We start from the raw sequence: 24,834 nt of genomic DNA, 5'->3' as shown, positions 1-24,834 counted from the left end.
TTTATGAGTCTTATGTCATGCCAGGTTATCTGTGGGGAAAGATAATGAGTGTGGGGTGTTGTTGGATGACGCTAATTAATGGCTGGAGTGCACATCACATGCTGAGATGAGTACATGTAATCCTTGGGCTGTTATCAACATCTGTCATATTGTGGCAATATATGAAGATGCATAACACTCCATCTTCATGGTGTCTAACATGATGTATTTTACCGGACTTGTTACTGTGTCTGGAGATAAGTAGGCAACCAACTCCAATGCTGAGAGATTGTCTGGGTGTATTGATGGATGGTTGGGTAGCCTAGTGGTTAATGCATCTGCTCATCACACCGAAGGTCCTTGTTTTATCTCCCCCCGTGCTTACAATGTCTTAAGCCAATTTGTTTTGCCCCTCGTTTTGTATACATTGAACTTTTCTTATATCACTATGTAAAACTCATTATGAATTATTTATGACAAATCATACTAATTTTGTTTGTTGGTACAGTTCATGTCATAGTACCCATTGCCTGATTGGGATACTGCTGAGTGCAGCATAAAATTAAACTCACTCACTCTCACTCATGCATTTCGATAAAACAAAATTTTGCTGAAATGTACACGTTATCGTGAAGTGAAATTATTCTACCTGAACAAATAAGGAAATCAGACCATCCTGATTACATACTGAATAATCTAAGATAGAATATGTGTTTTGCTCAAACTGAGATGATGCTTTTAAATTCACTGCAGGGACAGTTGAGTGTACATATACTGGCATGTTATTCTCATTGTACACCACACTTAGTGTGAGTCAGCACCATGCCCTGGGGATATATCTGAAATATTGCCCCAGAGGTTCATATAGCTGGAATGACATAAATGTTTATTGACAGGACTGATCACCAAGGCTGTCAGCATCCACCCTGTTTATGGGTCATTTAAACATGATACACAAATTCACTGAAATGACCTATTTATGTTTAGAGATGGTACTGGGAGATAATACGTCAGTGTGACTGGGGTTGAGAGGCTTTGCAGTCAGAGAGCACATGTTAGAGTTATAAACACTATTAAGTTCGAGCACTAAGCTTTGATGGGAGGGAAATTAAATGATTTAGAAACATTAGATTCCTAAATATTTAGAAATGGATGTGATATGAATAATTTAGCTGATATGGAAACTGTAATATGGAAACTGTTAGTTTGGTAAATGTTGAGTGAGTCTGTAAATATTGCTTTAAGTCACATCAGCAATAGTGCTGTTATTAAAAGATGTATTGATTAAAAGTCTGGGGAATATTAATATAAATTAACAGTTTAATTATCTTGATTGACATTTTTGTAAAATATATTCAGGTTAGCTACATATTTATTCAGGAAAGCATAGAATTTAGAAATTTATTTTCTGTAGAACCTTTCATCATTTTCTGTTAACATTTTAAGTCTGTATATCATGGCATTCAAAATGTGTGAAGATATGTTAGACCTGTGTATATCACAGTATATAGGGGATATTGTTTTTGTATAGATAGGCCAAATCATTATAACAAAGTTAAGTTGTTTTGCAATGTTAACCCTTCATTTCAAAGGTTGGTGTGATAGTTAAAGCATACACTCATCATGCTGATGATCCGAGTTTGATTCCCCACATAGGTACAATATGTGAAGTCCATTTATGAGATGTTGCTGCAATAGTGCGAAAAGCGGAGTAAAACCAAACTCACTCACTCAAGCTGTACAGACTTCTGTGTGAATATGAATAAGAAACATTTTGGAACACATGTCATAGAGGTTATAGCTTATTAAAGCATTCAGTAGGTGATTCAAGCCTATATGACACTCACAAAAACAACCATACAGTCCTGTACAACTGACAGGAAAGGGGATAAACTCACTCACTCACCCTACAGTTTGATAGGTAACATTATCCTTGGTTGTATTTATGTTTAACAGCAGGAGATTCTCCATAAAAACAAACGCCAGATGACAGGGACTGTTTATGTGTGTAGTAATTGGATAGTCCTAAATTACACTGTTAATTATACACCTGGGACTTGCGGGGGGGGGGGGGGGGGGGGGGGGGGGATGTAACACGATACTGAAGCTTACTTTATTACACAAAAGTCCATAGGACCACCAGGTAATGATCAGTTACCAAACAAGTCAAATATTATGTGTAACCGTACTCCATCTTGGTAGCTACCTAAAGTCTTCCCAAGAACACTGCTTTGATGTTTAAGTAAATAAACCATGTGTGTAGAAATGTCTGCTTAATTACAAGATTTCTGAGATAGGAAGTGTGATGACCTTTTCATGACACAGATCCTATATGAGCGGACACTTCAACGATTCTGGCTTACTCAGCTTTGTGCTGTGTTTAAAGAATACTTTTGAAGGAGTGTTTATGTTCATATTAACATTAAGATCATATCTTAGTAGATTTGGGAATGTGATATTTAGGAGAGGAACAACATTGTAGAAAATGGTAGTGTCACCATTCTGAATATGCAGCTTTTCTGGCAAAATGATCTATTGGAATAGTTTCACCTTTTCATATTTTTACTGCATCTTCTTGTCTGTCACTTGAAGTCAAGAAATTCCAGGTTTAGCTATAAATCATTTTGTTGACATCCATGCCACATCAAGGCATGGGAAGGGAAATTTTTAAATTATACTGACAGTGACTGAACATTTTACATAAAAATGACACAATTTCATGCTGTCATTCTGTTGGTGGGTAGCCTGAAAGACAGTATGTTTACACGTGGTAGGGTAGCGTAGCGGTTAACACGTTCACTTGTCATGCTAAAGACCCAAGTTTGATTTCCCACTTGGGAACAACATGTGGAACCCATTTCTGATGTCCCCTGCTATGATATTGCTGAAAGCAGTGTAAAGTTACACTCACTCACTCACTCACCCACCCACCCACTCACTGTGTGAGACGTACCCATTATCGTTGTCATGGTCTTGTCCAATTTGTATCCTGTGGTTAGCCAAGTGGTTATGGCATTTGCTCATCACTGTGTTCAATTCCCAACATGGGTACAATGTGTGAAGCCTATTCATGGAGTCCCACGCTGTGATATTGCTTGTATATTGGTAATAGTGGCATGAAACTGAACTCGCCCACACCATTTATGCTGTCCCCCAGACCTTACTATGTATGTTTCCTTCTTGACTGTAATAGACATTGAGAGTTTGAGAAACTAAAATTGGATCAGTTTAGATAAAACCAAAGTGTCAACGGAAGATATTGTCGAAACTCCTAAGCTGAACGAGTGATAGAATATACGTTAAATGGGCTTCCCTTGAATGATGGTTATACTTGAATGGTTCATTGACACTTGGCAGGCAGCTAGTCTGGTTTGTGGGTTTAGCCATTCGGCAATACACTATTGTATTATATTGCCACAGTCACCCACCAAAATTATCCCGGATTTACCCTACGGAATGTGGAATGTACGAGCCAGTGAAGTATTCATAAAGTTTTCACTTGGGCTAAGAAAAGAACATAAAGAAGTTTAAGCCAAATATTAAATGGAATATGTAGTGCCCTCTCCTTGCAATGAAATATACTGCTTGAAAGAAGTTAAGGAACAGGATATGACAGATTACCTGGCTATAGACCTATAGGCCTCTTCATGGGAAAACATTCAAGTGTTAGTAGTAACTTCAACTCCTGTAAGTAGTATATTGTAGGGATATCATGCTGTGTTTTATGATCACAGTAAGAGACAATTGGACTAATGTGTCAGACTTGAATTGTTCGTAATTTCAATAAATTTTTCCATCCTCTTTTAAACTGTAATAGAATCATATAGAATTAGGATCTTAGCATCACACAGCATCTTAGCACAGTGTAATTGAGAACATGTGTAAAGTATTTGATAGGCATTTACAAGGTTATGTGGGAAACTTAGTTTTTTTTTAACAGTGTTTATCTGTACTCACACCAATTCGTCCGCACACCTGTACAAGATTGTAACTACACCTGTACAAGAGTTTAACAGTGAACACTAGTCTCCCAGACTCTAGAAAATATATTCAATAGGAGACCTACTCAAGTCAGGATTACCTGATTACAATGCCTAATTAAGGACTGTCATGGGCTCCATTTGAACATGTTTTCAAGAAAATATTTTTATCGTGTGTTTAAGTGAGATGGCATTATATTGGGGGCCGAAATATGGGTCTAAGAGAACATATGTATGAGGACTTTGATAGACATAAAGAAAGGGGAAGAGCATGAATTCAGGAAGCTTTTAAAGGATTTTTGTTGTATTGTAAAGTCTTTGCCTTGCCCGTTCATCTTTACAAAGAAGTTGTCATCCTTAAGTAGTGTCATGTGCTCTACATTTGCATGAGGGATGTCTCTGAAAGGCCATGATGAGCCAAATGTTCCATCGGCTTATTGTCGGATGTGATTATGACATATATTATTGATGTCCATGTCATTTATCATTGTCCAATGCATTAATTAATCATGATCAGAATTGGGTGCTCCTTAATTAGCACCTGTCTACCTGCTGGTGCCATGGGCTGGGCTATTGCAGATCTCTAGGTGGTTTAATTAACACAGAGTCAACAGTTCACTGATAGCTAATCAGACTTCATTAGAAGGAGAGAAATACTTGGATGGTTACAAACATGTGGATATTCAGACTGATTACTAACAATTAAGACATAGCTGATCATTCTCTATGGGACATTCTCAAAGGATATATTAAAAAGTAATTATCACTGAGTACCTTTTTTAATGAAGACAGCATTTAGGTTAATGTTAAGTTGATCCCCAGTTGTTTCGTGTTTTGTGTTTCAACATTGAAGCATTGTGGAATTTTACGGTACATGAATAAGAGTGATGTTTTGGCTAATTTAAAAGAAAATGCCAATGACATGTCATGCTTGGCTTTCATCTTGATTTCATCTTGACATACATAAGTGGTAGGATAGCCTGGTTGTTATAGCTTTCAGTCATTGTGCCAGATGTCATTTTTGCCTTCCCCACTGTGATATTGCTTGAATATTAAACCCAACTAACTCCCAGGGTAGAACAGGCCTTCAGCAACCCATGCTTGCCACGAACGGCGACTATCCTTGTCGTAAAGGTGACTAACAGGATCGGGTGGTCAGGCTCGCTGACTTGGTTAGCACATGTCATCGTCTCCCAGTTGTGCAGTTGATGCTAATGTTATTTACAGATTGCTGCCATGTAGATGGAATATTGCTGAGGGCTGTGTAAAACTAAACTCACTCACTCACTCACTCACTCACTCACTCACTCACTCACTCACTCACTCACTCACTCACTCACTCACTCACTCACTCACTCACTCACTCACTCACTCACTCACCCACTCACTCACTCACTTACATACAGTCATATGCAATGAAAATTTCAAAGAGTTTCAATGAAACACTGTATATTCATATCAACTACAAATATTGTGCCAATGGAGGTTTCAGAGTTTCAAGATTTGTCAGGATAGCAGTTGGCTGAATCTATTTGTGTAACGTGTCTCATGTTAAGTTTGGGAGACTTCTTAAGGTTTATGTTTAATCATGGTCTTGCAGGACCAACTCTGTAACACTTAAGGACTCATGGTCACTAAAGAATGTGTGTACCTGTCAGTATTTCCTGACCTCCGATTACAGTATTTACCGTGTTAGGAAAGCAGCTTTCAGCCTGTTTGTCCGTTAAGGAAAAAAAGCAGATGAGGAAGTTGTTTTGTCTATTGACCATGCAGTTTTTACCAGCTCCTCACTCCTGCAACATATGTTTCCTCGTTGATATGTCTTCAAGTCTTTACTTCAGAATGCCAGATAGTGTGAATGTAAGGTGATCGCTGTGATGTGCAGATTTGGTGCCAATTAATCCAGGCAGAGATGAAGGTGCAGTATCTCCCCAGGTGTTGAGGAGCTCCTGGGGTCATCCTTGGGAAGGGAGCTGAAGGGGTGAGGGATCCTGGCAGATGGGAATGGCTCTTTAAAGTTTACCATCTGCAGATAGTTAGATTATAAAGGTGAAACAGATCACCTGAATGAGACATCGGACTGTGAGAATCCTGAGTTTGAATGATGATTTCATAAAACTTGTGAAACATGTTGCCTGTGTGTACTGTCATGGTTATCAGTTTCAGCTGTGTCAACACCTGACTTTGGTTTCATCATGTCTTTAGGTTTTGTTAAAAGATTTTGGGATTGTGACGGCAGGTATATTAAGATTTTCAGTGCTTTTTAATTAACTGTCAACATATATGATGTACATTTCCATAAAACCCTCTTTATTCCATACTGTATATCTGTAGTATTATATGTTCTAAAATAATACCAACTGTACAAGAGATATTAACTCACTCTCTGCACAAAGTTGTTTGAAAAGACATCTGAAAAAATATGTTTGTTTAAGTGTCATTCTATAAGTTGGTGGTTTAGAGATGACAAAACTGTATTGATGATTAACATCTTTATTTTGACAATGGTGATATTTCAGTACAGATTCTTATGCTGTCGTTAAGCATATGCTTGAAAATGGTACAAGAATCTATCATCTGTAAAGTGTTTTCATGGAGATATATCCAAAAATATAGTTATTCTTAATGCTATACTGTTCATTTTGTGATAGGGATATGTCAGGTGTTTTTAAGCAATAGTTTGCCAAATATGAAAATCATCATAATATATCATGCAAAGTTTAATTATATATCCCTATCAGTGTTTGAGTAGTATTCATTGACTTTTATCTGTGATGTTCAGTCAGGACTACCAGGGACAGGATTATGCACACATACACCAATGCTGACCATTTAGGAGCAAGTGAAGGGATTAGACCTCACTTATGAGGTATTAGGACCATCCCAGGAGTGGGGTCCTGCTGTTCTTTTGTATGGAGGAACTGTTAGTTAATACACTTCAGGCAGTGCCATGTGTGTGGAGGTCCATAGAGCTTCATTACTTGTGAGGAATGTTAGTAAATATACAGATCTTGGACTTCCATGCTGAAGGAGGGTTTGTAAGACTTTGCACTCTTGACCTTTAGTAATTTACATATTACTCACCAACCTAAGCACCCTGACCTGGGTTTGAGTGGGATCTGGATGGGATTGATGTCAGGTGTGGGATTAGGGGTGGGTAGAATGCAGATGTTTTTTAGACATGAAATGTCTTGTGGAGTTTACCTGTGATTTACTCTAAAAAAAAGAGGGAGTGTTTTATGAGAGACATGTTTTTGTCAAAGTAGCTTTCTTAGCTTTGAAGTATTTCTTCCCAAAGCGCCTTTGAACATTTGTATTTTTTAATGAAAGAGGTCCATCGTGGGAAATAATAGTATAACTGAAAATAATGAAATTAAGATGTAGAACAGAAATGTAAAACTATATGTATTCTGGGGACATAGTTACTTCAAGTACGGAACGTATGACAAGTCATCCACATAGCATAACTCGTATTATATATGAGAATACAATTTCACAGTAAAATACAGATTCTTGTGGGGCATATGTTAAACATAAGCTGTATGTATTATGAATGATTAATTCATCGGAGCTGTGGTAATGGAGTCAAGGATGAACATCTCTTGTATTTATGAATAAAACATGATAAACAACAGAATAACTCAAAGTATTGTTCAGTTGATTCCCCTCTGTGTTTCTGATGCATGGACCCTCTGAATGAACCAGACTAACACCACTTCCTTCATTAAACAAGCATTGTCCATGTCCTATGCCTTGTTAAACTATACTGTGTTTATACTATTCATGAAACCCATGAACAAACACTCAAGACAAGCTGTACCTGTACAGCACAGGCACTCGAGTGTTAATTAACACTGATTGTTTAGACAGGCAGGCAGACAGGTGAGCTGCTGTAACAGGTGAACTCTCCCAAATGACCACTTAACCTTCCTAGTGACATGCAAGGGTTACCTTCCTTTTAATCTGGGTTGAACATCAACATGCTGTGGCTTTTCATGATTTGAATTAAACCTGCTTTCAGGGTTACTGTTCATTAACATAGTTGACATATAGTCATCAGTTACACAAAAACACCTTGGTTTGATTCTGTGCATTTCTGAATGCAGTTGTTGATTTGATAATGCCTTGAAGAACTGGGTTGGAATTGATCGTCAGTAACTCATACTTCTCAAAAGCAGCAATTAACTGTATATGTGGTGATCAGATTTGCTTTCTTGGTTGGTGTATAAACATCATATTCCATTTTTGTGGAATAAATTGATTATTTACAGGCGTCATATTGCTGAAATATAGCTGCGTGAGGCATCAAATAACACGCAAAACTGCTGCAGGAACATGAATAAGCCAGTGGATAGAGTCAGTGTTACCTGGTTATTCAGATGGTCAGGGTATATATGCCATATGGACACCTTATGAGAAAACCACCCTTTGCATCTTCCATAGTTTCATTGCTATTAATGCAAAGGAAGATAAGTGGGTGTGTGGGTAGTGCAGAAAGACTTCAAGGAAAGACATCAGAAAGACTTTGGTGAAACACCATCAGGATTTAGCAAGATTTACAGAAAGACTAAGGGAGGTCAAGTACATTAAGAAAGTCACTAGTTTCGAAGAAAATGGAATCTCACAAAAATAAGCATTCATGTTTGTGTCTTCTATTTGGAAACTTGACAAAAGCCATTGTTGCATTACTTTTGCTGTTCAGTATATTTACATGCTGACTGAAGGGAATTTCTTTGACTTTTTCTTTTTCGCTTTACTAATTCAATTCACGTTTTGGATTTGCCACTCATAGTATTTGATATTCTGACTTCAAAACCAGAGATTCACTTTCCTTATATGATAGTAACATGTAGGAAGAAGTGGATTAGTATACAGTAAAGCTTTTGATAGACATTGAAATCATATTTATTATCTTCTTGGGGATAGAATATTGTTTGGGTTCATTCATTTTCTACATAATCCATATGATAATATACCAGGTATGTTTCATTATTGAATGTTCTGCATCATGTCATTCTTGTGCTAACTAGCACCCCCTACTTCAACTGTTCTCCAGAAGTGTCATTTCGCTGTCTTTACCTGCCCACTTCACCTGGTCGTTGTTTCCTCTTAATCTGACCACAGGTCAAATTTGACCCCTCTTTCACCTGACCACAGGTTTATGACTGAGTTGTGTAGACATGAAGATTATAAATGTGGACAGAATCGTAAATTGGGCCTATGTACACATTATACATACACCAGCCTATGGAATGTGTGAGAAAGGTATTTGAGAGCACCTGCATATTAACTGTCCAGGGGCACCTGCTTAATGTATTGGCTGAACAGCTCATCAGTGTTCTTTTCCATACCTTGAAAGAAGAAAACAATGGGTTAGCTGGAATGTTGATGTTGCCATGGTAACAATTATATGCCTCTGACAGGTTTATTTCTCCCCAGTCAAAGATGTGTGGATTTGTAAGACTGGATTATTGTATTCTTCAGATGTAAATTTCAAGCCTTAAACTACTTTGGATTGTCTTTAAGCTGACTGTGTTATTCCTTGTTGGTTCTGTAGTCTGACCCAGATAAAGTTATATGATAGTGGATGTAGACTGTATGTGGACAAAAGATGGATGGTTTTCTTATAATTATTTACTAGATTAAGACATGGAGTTATGGATTTATGCCATATCGTTTAGATGTAACAAATAGTCTGCAGTAAAGCTTTCATTCATAGGCGTATTCAAAGGCTTGCGAAAAGGCAGATGAAGAGTGTACAAATATTAGATGAAAGATCTGTTTGACGACAGCAACAATTTGTTTCAAACAATATTGTGTCACCTCCCTGTGATATTTTTGGCAGTGGTCAGTGTTGCCATTGTCCCTTTTTCTCTCTTGACCTTCGCAAACACACTCCATGAGGTGTCGCCATGTTGTGTTACGCTGGCCGGCTTGTTCTCAACCCAAAACTCACACCAGAATGAAGTGACTGTAAGAGGAGAGGGTGTGACTAAATACCGATTGTCACACATTCAGAGATGAAACTGATTGGGAGAATGGCGTGACCTTGAAGATGACTGACTTGACTGTCTTCCTCCTCCTGTCAACATGAAGAATGACGTTGTTTTGTCAGTGTTCAATCAGCCTCTCTGGGACCACTCCGGCACTGTTGTAAAGAAATATACCATTTAAAAGTAGGAGAAATTGGATTCACAAAAATAATAAAATGCCAATGATGAAGCCAAGGAGGAAACAGATGAGGAAGAGAAATTAAGGAAATATGTGACAATTTTTTCCATTCCTTTGAAAAGGTTTCATACTTTTTCTCATATGCATTGGTATTGGCTAGTGGTATGCTTGCAAAATGGAATGTCCCCTACGTGTTTTGAATGGTTCATTTGTGAAAGTTAGTGCTAAATATTGTTGTAAAAGTATGAAATAAAAAGTGTTGAAAATTCAGTAGATCAACAATGTCTTTTGGTTTGTTTTGACACCTGTGTCAGTTACAACCAACAGATAGAATAACACGATTGTTTGAAAAAGAACTTGGACACTCAATGCCAGTAACTATTTGAAACAGACTGTTCTAGGTAGTTATGTGTGTTGTGGTGAAGTATGTTGAAAAACCAAAAGCCATTTCAACGTGGAAACAGCTCAGATGCTGTCCGGTTTACTTCATGGGACCTTGCATTGACTAGCGCTGAGTCTCTGAATATATATAGTTTTGAATTCTATCAGATAAACCCTCTTAAATTGAAAAGGAGCTCCAGTGTCCTGGGAGAACCTGAAGAAATCTAGGCTTGCTTCAGTTGGAGCTTTTGCATTGCAAAGATCATGGCTAGGATGTTGTGAAAATAATGTGATTCAGGGACTGTGAGACACTAGACATTGCATTGTGATAGGGCTAACTGATTAAGTGAGAGGGTAGAATGGTGGTGTACTTTAGTCATAGTTGTAACAATGTAAAGGAAAGTTTGCCGATATTTTAAAGGTAAGAGATGACCATACTGGTTGTTCGAAGGTTTGGACCTCCAATATAAAACCTAAGTCACTCACTCACTCTAAGCTGATGCTGCCACTTGCTTTAATGAGCAAAGGTGATGCATGTGTTATTACATACATGTGTAAGTGACATAGTTACTCCTGTATTTTGCTTAAAAGCATTTCACCTTCAAGCATTGGCTTAAAATTAGTCAGCCTGATTTGAAGTATTGATTTTTTTCGCAAAATCACCACATATAAAATTTATTCATTTTTACCCTTCTTGTAGATCAATGGAACTCTTTCCGTTATGCCATTCATGTCATATCTATTCGTTGGGTTGGTGTGACATGGCGTAAATATTGCCGACTCGACTCTCATATTCTACTTTTCCAGTCTAATGTTGCTCAGACATTAATATGGAAGTAGATCTCTAGACAAGTCCCTTGTAAATGTCAGACTGAAAATATAATCAAGTCACACTTGCAGGTGGAACTAAACATGGATTAAGTTCTCTCAATCACATATGTTTATGTGATGGTGGTAATAAAATTCCAACATGACTGCTAGAGATTACATTTCCAGGCATAATTCTTCAAAAGCATATTGGGGCAGTGGAGTGGAGTAGCCAGTTGGTAGAGTATCCTTGGCTTGTCACACTGAAGACTCAGGTCAATTCATCACATGGGTACTATGCATGAAGCCTATTTCTGTTGTCCCTGCTATAACATTGCTGGAATATTGCTAAAAGCGGCACAAAACTAAGCTCACTCAGTCATAAACATAGTCATGAACCAGGTTATAAGCTAATTCTTGAAACAGAAAACTTGTAGCTAGTAGCAGTTCCATTATACAGTAAAATCCTGATGAGTCGAATCCTGGCGTCTGGAATATTATGCCGAACTCTTAAGTATCTGTCTGTCCTGACCATTTTGCTACCATCATAGACATACTTATGTCTCAAATACATTGATAAGTTGAATTCATTATTTGGCCTTGTGATTCAATTCATCGGAATTCAGTTTTAGGTCAGACCAAGTTTATTTCTTGATTTACAGATTTTTTTTCACTGATTACCGGTGAAAGTAAGATTCCTTATAAATACTAAAAGTATTTTATTTTAGGCAATTTGTGAAGTCTATATGGGGCTAAGATCAGTCTAAAAGATTCTTGTAAGTGTACAATATTTGCCCCCCAAACCATTAAGATTTTATTTTTTTCAGTGGGGGGAAATTATTTTTAACTTTTTTTTTCTTATTCTGGATAAAGTACGGTTTACAGATGTGTAAAACATGACCTTACATTAACTATACATGCCAGATTTGACTTTGCTTGTATTTCTATGTGCATTTCTAATGTTGACCAATAAAATATTAATAAAATAGGGGAAAATATATACAGGTATGCATTAAACTCATTTGACAAAAGCATGCTTCAATATTTGTTGCACTGGTCAGTGCTAATATCAACTGGCTTGGTGATCTCCTCACTGTTACAATTGCCCATTCACCTGAGCTAGCATGTCAACCCTGAAATATACCCAGTGTATAACATGCATTAACCTCCCACCTCCTTGTCAGTTTAATCTGTTGGCATATATTGTGTGATATACACCAGGTTTTATTGTCCTGCTGTTGTCCCATGTCCCGATTCTGCCTCTTTCACAAAACAAAAACAAATATTTCTTCACTCCAAACAAAATACACTGAACAGCAAAAGAAACAAAAGTTTTGAAACAATTAGTTCTCATAAAAGTAAAAGGCTAAGTTGCATTTCTTTTGCCATTCATTAAAGATTCAATTTTTTGTGTATGAATTTTCCTTGGCCAGGTGACTGAGAGTAGATTCAGTGCTACCCTTATCATAGTCAATAAGTGTGGTTAACTTGTATGGGTCATTAAGGGATTATGTCAGGAATGTGCTATGGTGGCAGTTAGGCCACATGATTTGGTCAGGGATTATCATGCGTAATGTCTTATTTAAAGGAATGCTGTTTGGATATTTCTGAACTTGATTCCCTACTTATGTGTTATGTCATGTTGATCAAGACCTTGAAACCAAGACTTGTGTAGTACTTAAGTTTAATGTGACTTGACAGATGTGATTGGGTGTGTTAACAGAAGATCTGTGGTGTTTTGCCATGTGAATTTGATGTAGAATTTATTAGGTTTCAGTTTAGAAGTAGAAGAACAAGTGAAGTGAAACGCATGCATAAGAGTGTACCATTTGCACGCATGAATTTGCACGCATGAATTTGCACGCATGAATTTGCCAGTTTTGTTCCCAAATTCAGTGTGATTATTGTCCTTGGCTCCACACACAACCCAGAGCTTGTTAGTTTCCATAAGGTGCGTGTATCAATTTGAACAATCTCCCCATATTAGGCTGCTTTAAGTGATGGACTGTTTACTGTGGTGTTAAACCATATTTACTCATTAAAGTAATGTTGGCTGGAAATATATATTCTTTATGTTGACATGGGTGGCCCAGTATCCTGAGGTGGGGCAAACAGTTGTACAGGGTTACATTTCCTGGGCATGCATTCTAGGTTTGAATCCAGGTTAACCCTATTATATTTCTGGACACATAGTGACAACTTTTAACTGTTGTAGTATATAAACCAGTGTTATAACCCAACTCACTGATAAACAAGATATCAACCTACCATTTTCTGAAGTGTCAACATAATAAAAACTAGCTAACAGATTTGACGCCAGCAGTAGACTAGAGCTACTGTGGTTATTAGATGCCTGGTGTATAAGTGGTCATACTTCCCACTTGTTAGTAGAAGGCTGTATTCATTAAGCTGAGATGTCTGTACTATCAACACTTGAGGAATCAGTGCATGAACGTTGGTGAACAGCTATCAATAGTTTTGTACCCAGTGACAGAACTAAGGGTAAAGATGTCTATTGTAAAAGGCCATTGTGGAGCTTGGATTGAGTGGCAGTACTCTTTTCCCACCTCTAGAGGTAACTGATGAGGATGGGGAGGAATGTATAACATAAAGTCTCTAACCTATTCTTAAAGTCCTTTAAATCTAAACAAACGACCAGTTGCAGCTCTCATCAATATTACTTTATTATAGCCTTATACTAACAAATTGGTTGAAACAACATTACTGTCAGTGTATGCAATTACACTGGACTATTTGTTGTTCTTGTTTGACACTATGATCTTTGTACCACTGAAAATAATGTCAAACAAGACAGGGTGCTCTATTAACTTGAAAACATACTTTTATTGACATACTGTAATTAGTCTTATAACTGCTCTTTGTAGGTTTATGTAACCAAGTTACTTTTTGATTCTTTTGAAAAAGTTCATTTCCTTGTGCATTTCAGGCTTGGCAGTATTCAGTAACAGTAATATATGTTTTTGTATTTATAAGAAAGGATGAAATCAAGGCATAGTGAATTATATTCTCAGTCCCTTTAAAAACCTACATTATGTTTTGATGGCTTTCTACCCTTGTTCATAATGTGAACCGTTGAAAATATATTGATGTAGGATTAAATGATAAATGTGGTGCAGGGTTTGGGTGGGAGAGTGGCTGTCTTTTTCTTCTTCTTGCCTGACTGAATCCTGTTGCACTGAATTGAGGACAGAGACCTTGAGGTCTTCTACTGGAACCAATTAGCCTTTAGCTGGTGACCTCTGACCCTGTGTCTTGTCTGATGTGAAGCGAGTATTTTTCTTTTTATCAAGCAGAATTAACCTTTTAACTTCCCACATATAGCATGCTTGACAATTTAATCTCCACTCTTGAGCTCCCATCCAGTCAGATACAGTTTTATTAAGGGAACATGTAGAGTTATTGTCTGTGGCCTTGGCCATTTTGACAGACAGTGGTGCCTTGACCACTTCAGCTCCTTTGAAGTGTTGTATATTGTGCCTATCAGTGGCTACCTGATCATTTGGGTTCACAGTTGGTGTCTCATCATATTGAAAGAGTATGTCGTAGTGAAATGCTATTAGTGATAGTGAAATTGATGCTGGTAATTAATTTGTTTTAAATATTGCCATTGGTTTGCCATTGCAGCACAGTAGAACATTGTTCATTGTTTTAAAAGTAAAATCACAAGCTGAAAACATGAGTTATCTTCTGATCTTAACATAACACAAACAAAATTATGTGTTAAACCTTCTTAGGAAGCTTTTGGAAATGTTTGCTGAAAGCAGAATCTTTTGTATAGTGCCAGTGATAGTGTAAGGATTTGTTTACAAGTAATGATCAACTCCTCGATTTGCCTTGATACTTTTCATTGCTGTCAGAGAATAGTACCAGGTAATTATGTGTTTTAAAACATTCAGGATTTTGTAAAACTTGACCATATTATTGTTCTTTGAATGGCATTTAGAAGTGATACATGTGAGGAATAGAGTTTTATGGATGTCAGCTTCTTTGTTATCTCTTGTATTGTGTACCTGATCTGATGAAAAATGTACATTTAAGAAAATTCATTTACTTGACAGTCATGAGTACTGACTTGTGTGAATGATATATTGCCCTGACAATGTGTGAATGTCTCCTTATACTATGCCTATTGTAGTTATCTCATCTTTCAGTTTGGAGCTGAATGACAGGCCATCATTAATAAAGACAATGTCCAGACCTGGGGTTAGAGATTAGACAAGGGAGATAACTGTTGACAAGTCATGGTGATTACCTGGGGGGTACTTGATAGCATCACCTGACCTGGTCTGTCTGGATTGGCCATTGTCCTGGCCTGAACCTGTACACACCTGATAAGCTTGCATAAACAATACTTCCATCTTGATAGTATCACAATACACTATAGAACAGTGCCTGGGATTAATAGTTAGAATATGTTGTATCTAAAGAGTGGAGTCATCTGCTTTTAATGAGTAACTGATTTCACAAATACACGAGAGTCACCTTAATTTTCTTCCTGACAATTCAGTGCCTCGATTTTTGAAGCTCTCATAGCGCTAAGATAGTCCTAATAGCCATATACTGACACTAACTTGCGACTATCTTAGCGTCCATAGAGCTTTGGAAATCTAGACCCAGGGCAAGTTGTTGATGCTTCATCAGGTCAGAGAGTTAGGATACAGTCAGTAAAATCATAATCATCAGGAATGAGTTAACATGAGTAAAGTGTTTTTAGTTGTTATTGGTGTGCCCACTGCCACTAGAATCCTGTTTGCTAACGTGCCATTAATAGCCATATATCCACTGATTCAGTCAGACTGGGACCAAGCTAGCTGTTCTCAAAATGTTCATAGTCATATGAACTTCGTATACCCATTCTTAACACATTGGCTGTGGTCAAAGTTAAGAGGTTTTAGGGTTGTTAATGTTTCAAGATTGAGGCCTCTGGGCCTAGGTTTTGATGCTGTCTTAGCACTAAGATAGCCGTACATTAAGATAGTGCCATACAAAGCCATTAACTATGTTCGTTGTAAGAGATCTTAAAAAATCTGGGCCCTGGTCCATACAGTAATCTTTGTGCTAAAATATTAGTATCTACCAACATGTAATAAATAAAGTCTTAATTTTTTAAAAACATGTAATGAAATCATGCAAAAATGTCCTGGACCTTCTGCTGAAAATAAACGAGCAATGGCTAATTTATGATATTTCAAAGTCAGTCAGTTTTGTTTTGAGACAGGATCAGTCTGTCAGTATCCATGGTTTAATTATCCTAATGACATAGACAAGGTATTCGTATTTCACGCATGGCAAAAATTACAGCACAGAGGCCTATGTTGGATGTGGGCACCAGGCCATGGGGCATATGCTGTCTGTCTTTCTCCACCCTTCAGTTTCAAGCAGCACTTTTAGCTACACATGTGCTGTGTGCAAGCCTAGTCTCTTAAGATGTGAGAGCCTATGTATAATACCAGATTTACCTTCATTCCATGCCAATCTCCTTTTCAGCAACACTACATGAAGACTAAAGGGTGCATATAACCTCCCTCTCTCTCTCAGTCTCTCTCACTTTTTCTCTCTTTTTATCTCACTCGTTCACAATGAAGATATATAACATTTCCATTATGGAATTATATCATTAAAATTTTGAGATAAAATATCTTTATTGCAAAAAGAAAAAACAACTCATAACTAGATTTCAGGTACTATGTATTTGTCTGTCCACATGCTGTCTTTCCTGTTGAGAAATGCATTGCAAATCACTCTGAATTGATTCATTCTCTGTTCAATTAGATACACAGACTACCAGATTAATGGTTTTCTCCCAGATGTGTGATGTGGTTACATCCATACATATCATCCTAATGAACCATTGCACTAGGAGAGCAATATTTTACATACTTCATGTTTTTTTCATGTGAATGCATTACTTTCGTGATCTGAAATGGTCGTGGAAGAAAATAGTGTAATAAAAACGTTGGATTGATGGGAGTATGATTTATTACAACTGGCAAATCTGTCTGCAGTGTCAGTTGTTTTGCTATTTGCTTCATGATGGAGAGATGAAAATGATAACTGGGATAATATTCGGAATATTAAATATTGATTTTATTCTCAAGAATACATTTGATTTTTGCTTTGGGTAGTGGGGACAAAGTAATGTTTCTTCAACTGTCGGAAAAGTTCTAACAGACGTTTGACAAGAAAAGAAAGACAAGGGTGCTTTTGTTCTCCATCCAATCTGATGTGGTGATGCATATTATTCAGTCACTAACTCAAATGATCGAACTGAAAGATAGTTGTCAGGTGTTTTGACTTCATGGTGTGTGATTTTCTTTTGACTGTAGACCTGTGAGTGTACATTGATTAAATATGATCATCATTCTGTTCCTGTCTCTTATATACTCATCCTTCTTCAGCTCTGAAATTAAGGGACTTGTGGGTTCCTACAAAACTGGGGCATTCCCTTTTCGATTGATATATTTAACCCAGTACACTGGTTGAAGTTTCATGAATGGGAGTTATGATGACTCTCTTTAAATGTGTTGGGGAGTAATTTTCTAATTTTGTGAGTCATGAAGATATTTAAAAAAAAAAAATTATAATTCTTTTTTAACTTTGGAATAAAGCAAGGACTGTGAAGGCATATTGTGTAGCATTGTCCTCTATCTTAGTAAGTGATCTGATGCAGTGCATGGTGACTTAATTATGGTGGAATAGACAGAAAATATTACCTATCACAATCTAACTTATTGTTACATCAGGGTGGGTGGGCTAGCCCAGTGGTTAAAGTGTTCTCACATCATGCCAAAGACATGGGTTCGATTCCCCACATGGGTACAATGTGTGAAGCCAATTTCTGGTGTCACCTGCCATGATTTTGCTGGAATATTGTTAAAAGCAGCGTAAAACTAAGCTCACTCACTCACTCAAAGTCCTACTCTCTGCATATTTGTGAAACAAGACCATAGGGCATATATATGTCATCTCTGATACCCAAGCTACAACCTCAAATTGGTTCTTCACTGTCACAAATAATCTTTCATACAGACAATGAAACAATTATACACAATACAGCCAATGCAAGTCTAGAAATCTTGGCAAGTCAAGATTACCAGTTAGTCTGTCATACAGACCCTGAAACAAATTTACCCATTGCAGCCCATGCAAGTCTAGAATGTGTAGCACATCTCTGAGTTACCACAGTTTCAGGTCCTGAAAAAAGCGAAAATCTCTTGGTTCCTTTTTATTGTATTTTATTAACATAGTTTAAAAACTGTTCTTTTCTGTAAAATATGTTTAGTTCAAAGACAGAGACTAGATGTTAGCCTACATCACAAAGGAACAGCCTGGATAATACTTTATGTCATCTATTTTCTTCACAAACTCTGTGGTGATGTCTGAACAGATCTGACCAGCTCAGGTACCCAGATAGTTTGTCGTTTGTTCCTGGACATCACTGCCTGCCTGTGTCAACATCTGTGCAGATCTGGCTTGTCTATTGAACTAGGCTGTGGACCTGACCAGAATAGCTTGTCAGCTACTCATTTATTACAACCTGACATTCTCCTAGGGTATGATTAGTTGCTAATTTGACAGGAAGTAAAGTGGTCAGTTTTGGTTTATGTGTTGTAATATTACCATATTTTGCCCATAAGGTGCACTACAAGATAAAGGTGAAAAGGGTGGTATTAAGGATAATGTCAGTAGTCTAGAGTATGATGTGTTTTATCCTGAGATATATTGATGGAAGTTCGAGTGAACTGATCCAGCTAAGCTATATATGATGCAGGTGTTCTTGGTTTGTCACAAAACATTTCTCTTTTCGAGTGATTACGAACAAAGGAAATTTCAACCTTCATACCCTTTGGCAAGCTCCAAGTAATGTCAGCATGATGTATACTACTCAAGAAAAAATCTGGCCTGAATAGAAAATCTTGTACTCTTTGGTGTAGGATGTGTTTAAAGAGAAGAGAAAACCTTGCAATACCTGTGTAACAGGACCGCTAGTTCAGTGTTATGTGCTAGATAGGTGGAGCACAGTATGCAATGTGGATAGTGTCTGACCTTCACCAAGACAAAATGTCCATCAGTAGATGGTTTCCTTGACCAGATTAGCTGCAAGATGTTGACTGTGGGATGTAAAGTGCTCATGTTGAAAGGTGTCTGGGCCTTCCACCAAGGGTGTTCCCCTACAGATTAGCCAAGTGATGTCAACTCACTACTTGAGGGATAAGTTGACTAGTGCCAGAGTTGGTGAATCCATTTCAATTAAAGAGATTTGGGCCTGGATTTGTCCACTGCTCACCACAAAGCTTGGCCATATAGAACCAGGATGCAAGTAAATACCACATGGAATGTGTAAGTTGACTGTATTACAAACAATTCAACATCGGGCAGGAAGAGAGAAGACACGTGTTGACTCAGCAAGAAGTTGTGGGAATTTTGTCAATAGCTTTCACACCTGATCAGGTACTTTGTCCCCTCCCTCTTCCTGGACTCAATGTCCAGCAATTCCTTACATCTCTTGAACACACTATATAAACCTAAAGTGTGCTTCTCACTATGTATTAGGTCATCTCTTGTTTTCCCAGAATAACTGCATTTGAGGTTTTTGTTTTGAAGGGACAGGTTTTGCTTTTCGTTAGTAAGACCACCTCCCAGGGTTTACTTTTCCTAACTTTATATGAACATCAACATTCAAATGATACATGGATGTTTGAAATCAATTGAAAAAGATTGTCCAAGCTTAAAGTCACAATACAAAGGTTTTCTGTAGGAGGATTGGAACTGCAGTTCTCTCATCCGTAGGCAAACACTCTACCACATGACCACCGTGCTGATGAAGGTGGAGGGGTTAAATTATCTGCTTACAGTTACTATTATTAAATTGATTTTACACGCACTTCAGTTATTGTTATGTAGCTTCATTAAATGATCATCTACATTGTAATTACTCATCATTGGCAGTATATATGATAGAGAAGACACTTCTCCTTGGTTTTGGTAGACAATGTAAAACCATCGGGGTCGGGAAATCCCAACGGGCTCCACCCCTCTGGATTTTCATCCCCCTCCAGTTTTACATTGTCTACCAAATCTCGGAGGCGTGTTTTCTCCTATGCTTAACAATAATGGACTATGAAAATTTGTTACATGTATGTGTGGATGTAGTGTTCTATGATTCCTTACGTTGGTTTCATGCAGATATTGATATTGTAGTACTAAGATATTCCTCACCCTTAATGAGTTTGTGTCAGAATTGGAGTTGTATGTTTAACAGGTTACCATTCTGTTGAAGGGATGGTGGGGTAGCCAAGTGGTAAATGCATTCGCTTGTCACGCCAAAGTCTCGGGTTCGATTATCTGTTTGAGTACAATGTGTGAAACTCATTTCTGGTGTCCCCCATTGTGATATTGCTGGAATGTTGCTAAAAGCAGCGTGGAGCCATACTCACTCACTCATTCTGTTCAAAGAAAACTGTGTTTCATGTGTATTTTGAAGTCTGATCACAAAATTTTTGAAATTTATTAAAAAATCATTTCCATATAAAATTCTTGATATGGAACTATAGATATTTGAATAATATCACATTTCTTAACACCTTTTTTAAACAAAATATCAAACTATTTAAGGAAAGCTTCAGAACTATGCATGTTTTAAAACACATGAAGAGGTGTCAGCAATTCTGTGCAGCAGCCAGCATCTTTTTTTCACCCATTTTCATTTGGAGACAAATATTTGAACCTTTTCGCAAATATCACTTGTATTTGCTTTCTGGTGGTTTCCCTAAATTGGCTAAACTTTAGGTAACTTTCACCCAAACAACTGAAATGTCGCACCACCACATAGACATTGCCCAGCCTTGTCACAAGTAATGTGGTTCAGAGTCAGACAACGACTTCCAATGGTTTCAACTACATTCATTGCGCAGCTTTGTTTTTTGGCCTTTCTGGAAACAAGTCCTTTAGAGGCATGTTCTTAAAAGCAAATTTTAAGGAAATTTGTTAAAAACATAGCTTTCCTTCTATTTTGGTTGAAGATGTGACCTCCAACTGTGTAAATGTGAAATGAACATCCTCTTGTGTAATGTTACCTTGGTTACAGAATGTTATTTTGGAGTGAGGTATGATGATTTATCAAGTAAGGGTGTTGTAGTCAGTTTGATTTGTACTCCTAGGGGAATATTGTGTTTACCAGATTATGTATCACAAGTGTGTAATGGAATACACACATTATTGTTTATGTGTTGAGCCAGACACTATATTGCTATGTAATCATTTTTCATTTGATTTACACCCATATTAAGCTTACTTTCTCATGTCCATTTCTTGGCTTTTTTCAAAAGTTTTATGCTTGTTTGTTTTCCTGTTTACTTTGTTTTGTAGTCTGTGACTGACTATTAAAAGAATTTACTTTTATTATATTTTTGGTAACCACTGAAATGTCTTGGTGGACATCATGAGTTCCTGATCATGATTTGCCTTGACTGTATTTGTTTAACTTTCAAAATGACATATGGTCGATACATGGAGGACATATCCAGTCTTAATTCATCACTGAGGTAAATGGTGTTTCAAGTTATTCCTTATTCAGACTTGTATCAAATGTTCCTGTGCTTTTTCAAAGGTGCTGTTGACATGTCTTTTCATGTGATTATAACAAGTGCCACTGACAGTGATTCATAAACAAATGTGATTTAGTCTAAACTGTGCTATGCACTCTGCTTTTAGTTTAGATTTCTTTTAATTGTAGTTTTTCTTTTTCCTTGATATGATATTTGAGAAAAATAACCTGTAAACCATGCATGTAAACCTGTAACCATGCATGTAAACCTGTAAACCATGCATGTAAACACCTGTAATCTATGTATGTAAACCTGTAAACCATGTACGTAACCTGTATAACATACATGTAAAACTGTAAGCCATGTAAGTAAACCTGTGAGCTATGGATGTAAAAGAGTGATACTGTAGTCTAGCACTGTGAAAAAAATGATATTGATCTACTTGTCACTGGAATTCATTATCTAAACAGAAATCTCAAATACAATATAAGTCAGTGTATCATACATAACATAACCCGTGCCATGTTCAGCATCTCCCCATTAACCTTTATGAATGCATTGTGTCACAGTACAACAACAGAAACAATTGTTTCTTGAGTTGAAATTTACTTCTCATGTTTTATGTCAGAGTTGAAACACACACATGAAAATGGCCTCTTTGGCACTTGTTGCACCATACTGTATTATGTTAACCACAGTTAGCACAGCCTATTTGATATATAGTATTTCAGGTAAACACCGCCAGTCTGTCACAATGGCAAATGACGATAATAGATTATTATGACCGTTGAGTCTATTTCCAGATGGATATTTATTTACCAAGCATGCATGTCAATATGGTTAAGCCAACAAGGCATGGCACTGCTAAAGGTTATAGTTGAGGAAGCATGTGTGCTTCAGTGATTGGTGTGTATATCAGTGTGACTATTGACACTGACATTTGACTGGCCAGGTATCATGTAAACAAGGGTCCTGTCAGGAGGTTCTTGTCATGCACCTTGCACTGACCACCCAGGTGTAGGCAAGTCTGTAGGCTGGTCCCTTTTGTGTATGGCACTGCATGGCATGGAGTGGTTGGGGGTGGGGGAGGGGTGTGTGTGTGTTTACTCTTTGCAGTAGATTTGGAAAGATTTAAACAAAATGTTTTATTTTGATGTAGCTTTTGTAAGTGAAGGTTTTAACTGTTTTGATGGTAATTTAGTTCTTTGTTATGCTTGTCACCATGTTTTTTCTGCTCTTCAGTTGATTTGGAAAGATAAGAATAAAATGTATTTTTTAAGATGTGGATTTGCTAAGAATGGGTTAGAATTGTTTTGTTGGTAATATAGTTCTTTCTTATAGTTGTGTAAGACACGTTATATTTTCCATTTCCATACACTTTGAATGGATGTAGAATCATTGTGCTAATGGAATCCTTCTGAGATTAGGAAGGATAAATATATTGTATGTATAAATCCATTTGGGTTTGGGGAGGAATAGTTCAGACATTAGCCATCAAATATGAAATGACTCTATACACGGGGAAGGAAACCTTTCAAGATTTTCCTCTAGACCACAGGACCAGTAGTGGACAATGATTTACTAAGTGGACCTGTGTAGATTTACTTAACAATGCAAAATTCACTTGCCACCACTTGCCAAACTCGTGTATTGGTCCTGATGAATTTTAACTAGCCGGGCACCACAGGCCCAGCGTAAATTTTCCATGCTGATACATTATGTAAGACATAATGTACTTGATAATGTTATCTTGATGGAATCTTTCAGCATTTTCCCCAGAACCCTGAAGAATAAATGTTTTAGGAGTCCTGCTCAAGTCTAGACTGCCTCAGCTCAAGAAATTTAAGATAGTTATGGCTAGATAATGGCTTTTTGGACAGTAGTAAACAAGACAGCTTTACTCCTGAAATTATCTATCAGTCTAGAAAACTGAACATTTCAGACATGCTGTGCATAAGTGACAGGGAGTATGGTAAAGGGTTCATTCGAATTTCCTTATGTACTTCACTTGTCTCATTGTGTGAGTACATTTGATTTTGCTGAGAACTTTTATTTATTAGCAAAACATTTCATTTTCATTTTGTTGGTTTCAAAAGGTTGTGTACGATATATTTGTATTGTTCATGTATGTTTCATTTTTTCATTCTGATGAACAAAATATTTTTTTGGCTCAGAAACTCGCTTCAAAATAGTCACAGGGTTTCAGGAATGTAAACAATAGAACTACTTCATTGTGTTCTGAACACCTTAAAAATTTCAATTCAAGTAGCAGTAAAAACAAACCAGAAGCTGTAGGTATGCCGACAATGTTGAAGTGATTTTGCTGCTTAAGGTGGTGCAGAAGCAAGGTGACGCCACTATACGCACTGAAGTGAATGTAACAACGTTAAAGCTTTTCCGTGTTCTTCCCATTTGGTTTGATGTGCTGTGGGAATCAAAGCTTTGATAACTGTACGAGATGAAGATGTTTTAGCTTCTGCCTCATTTCATTCAGCATGTTTGCAGCTCCGTAATTAGCATTCAGTTGTCATAGTATGGCAGGAAGTATCAGCATTTAGAAGCAAGAGAATATTGATTCACTGTTTCTATTTCATTAGGAACTTGTCCGAGTTGTATTTAACTCAAAACACAACATGGAACTGAATGACAAACGTTTTTCAAATTTAATGCTGAACAAGATCTGAAGCAAGGTTATTTCATACCATGATGGGTCAATAGATAATATCAACATGGGGGAAATTGTTATAAGTGCGATCACTCACAGACAGGAAGTAGGCACTGAACAGACTGTGGCGGTTGACCACAGGAATCCACTATCATGATGCAGTCCGGAATGTTCCGTCAGTGGATGTGTGTCAGGACACACACCTGTACCATAGTGTGGATCGGCCCACACACTCACCAGGTCATGGCAGAATGGGCAGGTTCACTTCCAATTAGGGAAGGGC

The 24,834-nt window shown here is 37.3% G+C and overlaps 1 protein-coding gene across 2 annotated transcripts in view; it reads left to right on the top strand.

The window, feature by feature from the left end:
* The window catches only part of LOC137284796 (uncharacterized), a 106,575-nt gene that overhangs the window by 5,697 nt on the left and 76,044 nt on the right, over nucleotides 1–24,834 (top strand). The gene's annotated exons all lie outside the window — the stretch shown is intronic.

Source organism: Haliotis asinina, chromosome 5, assembly GCF_037392515.1.
Source record: "Haliotis asinina isolate JCU_RB_2024 chromosome 5, JCU_Hal_asi_v2, whole genome shotgun sequence".
NCBI classification, from domain to species: Eukaryota; Metazoa; Mollusca; class Gastropoda; order Lepetellida; family Haliotidae; genus Haliotis; species Haliotis asinina.
This window is presented reverse-complemented; position numbering and strand designations above follow the sequence as displayed.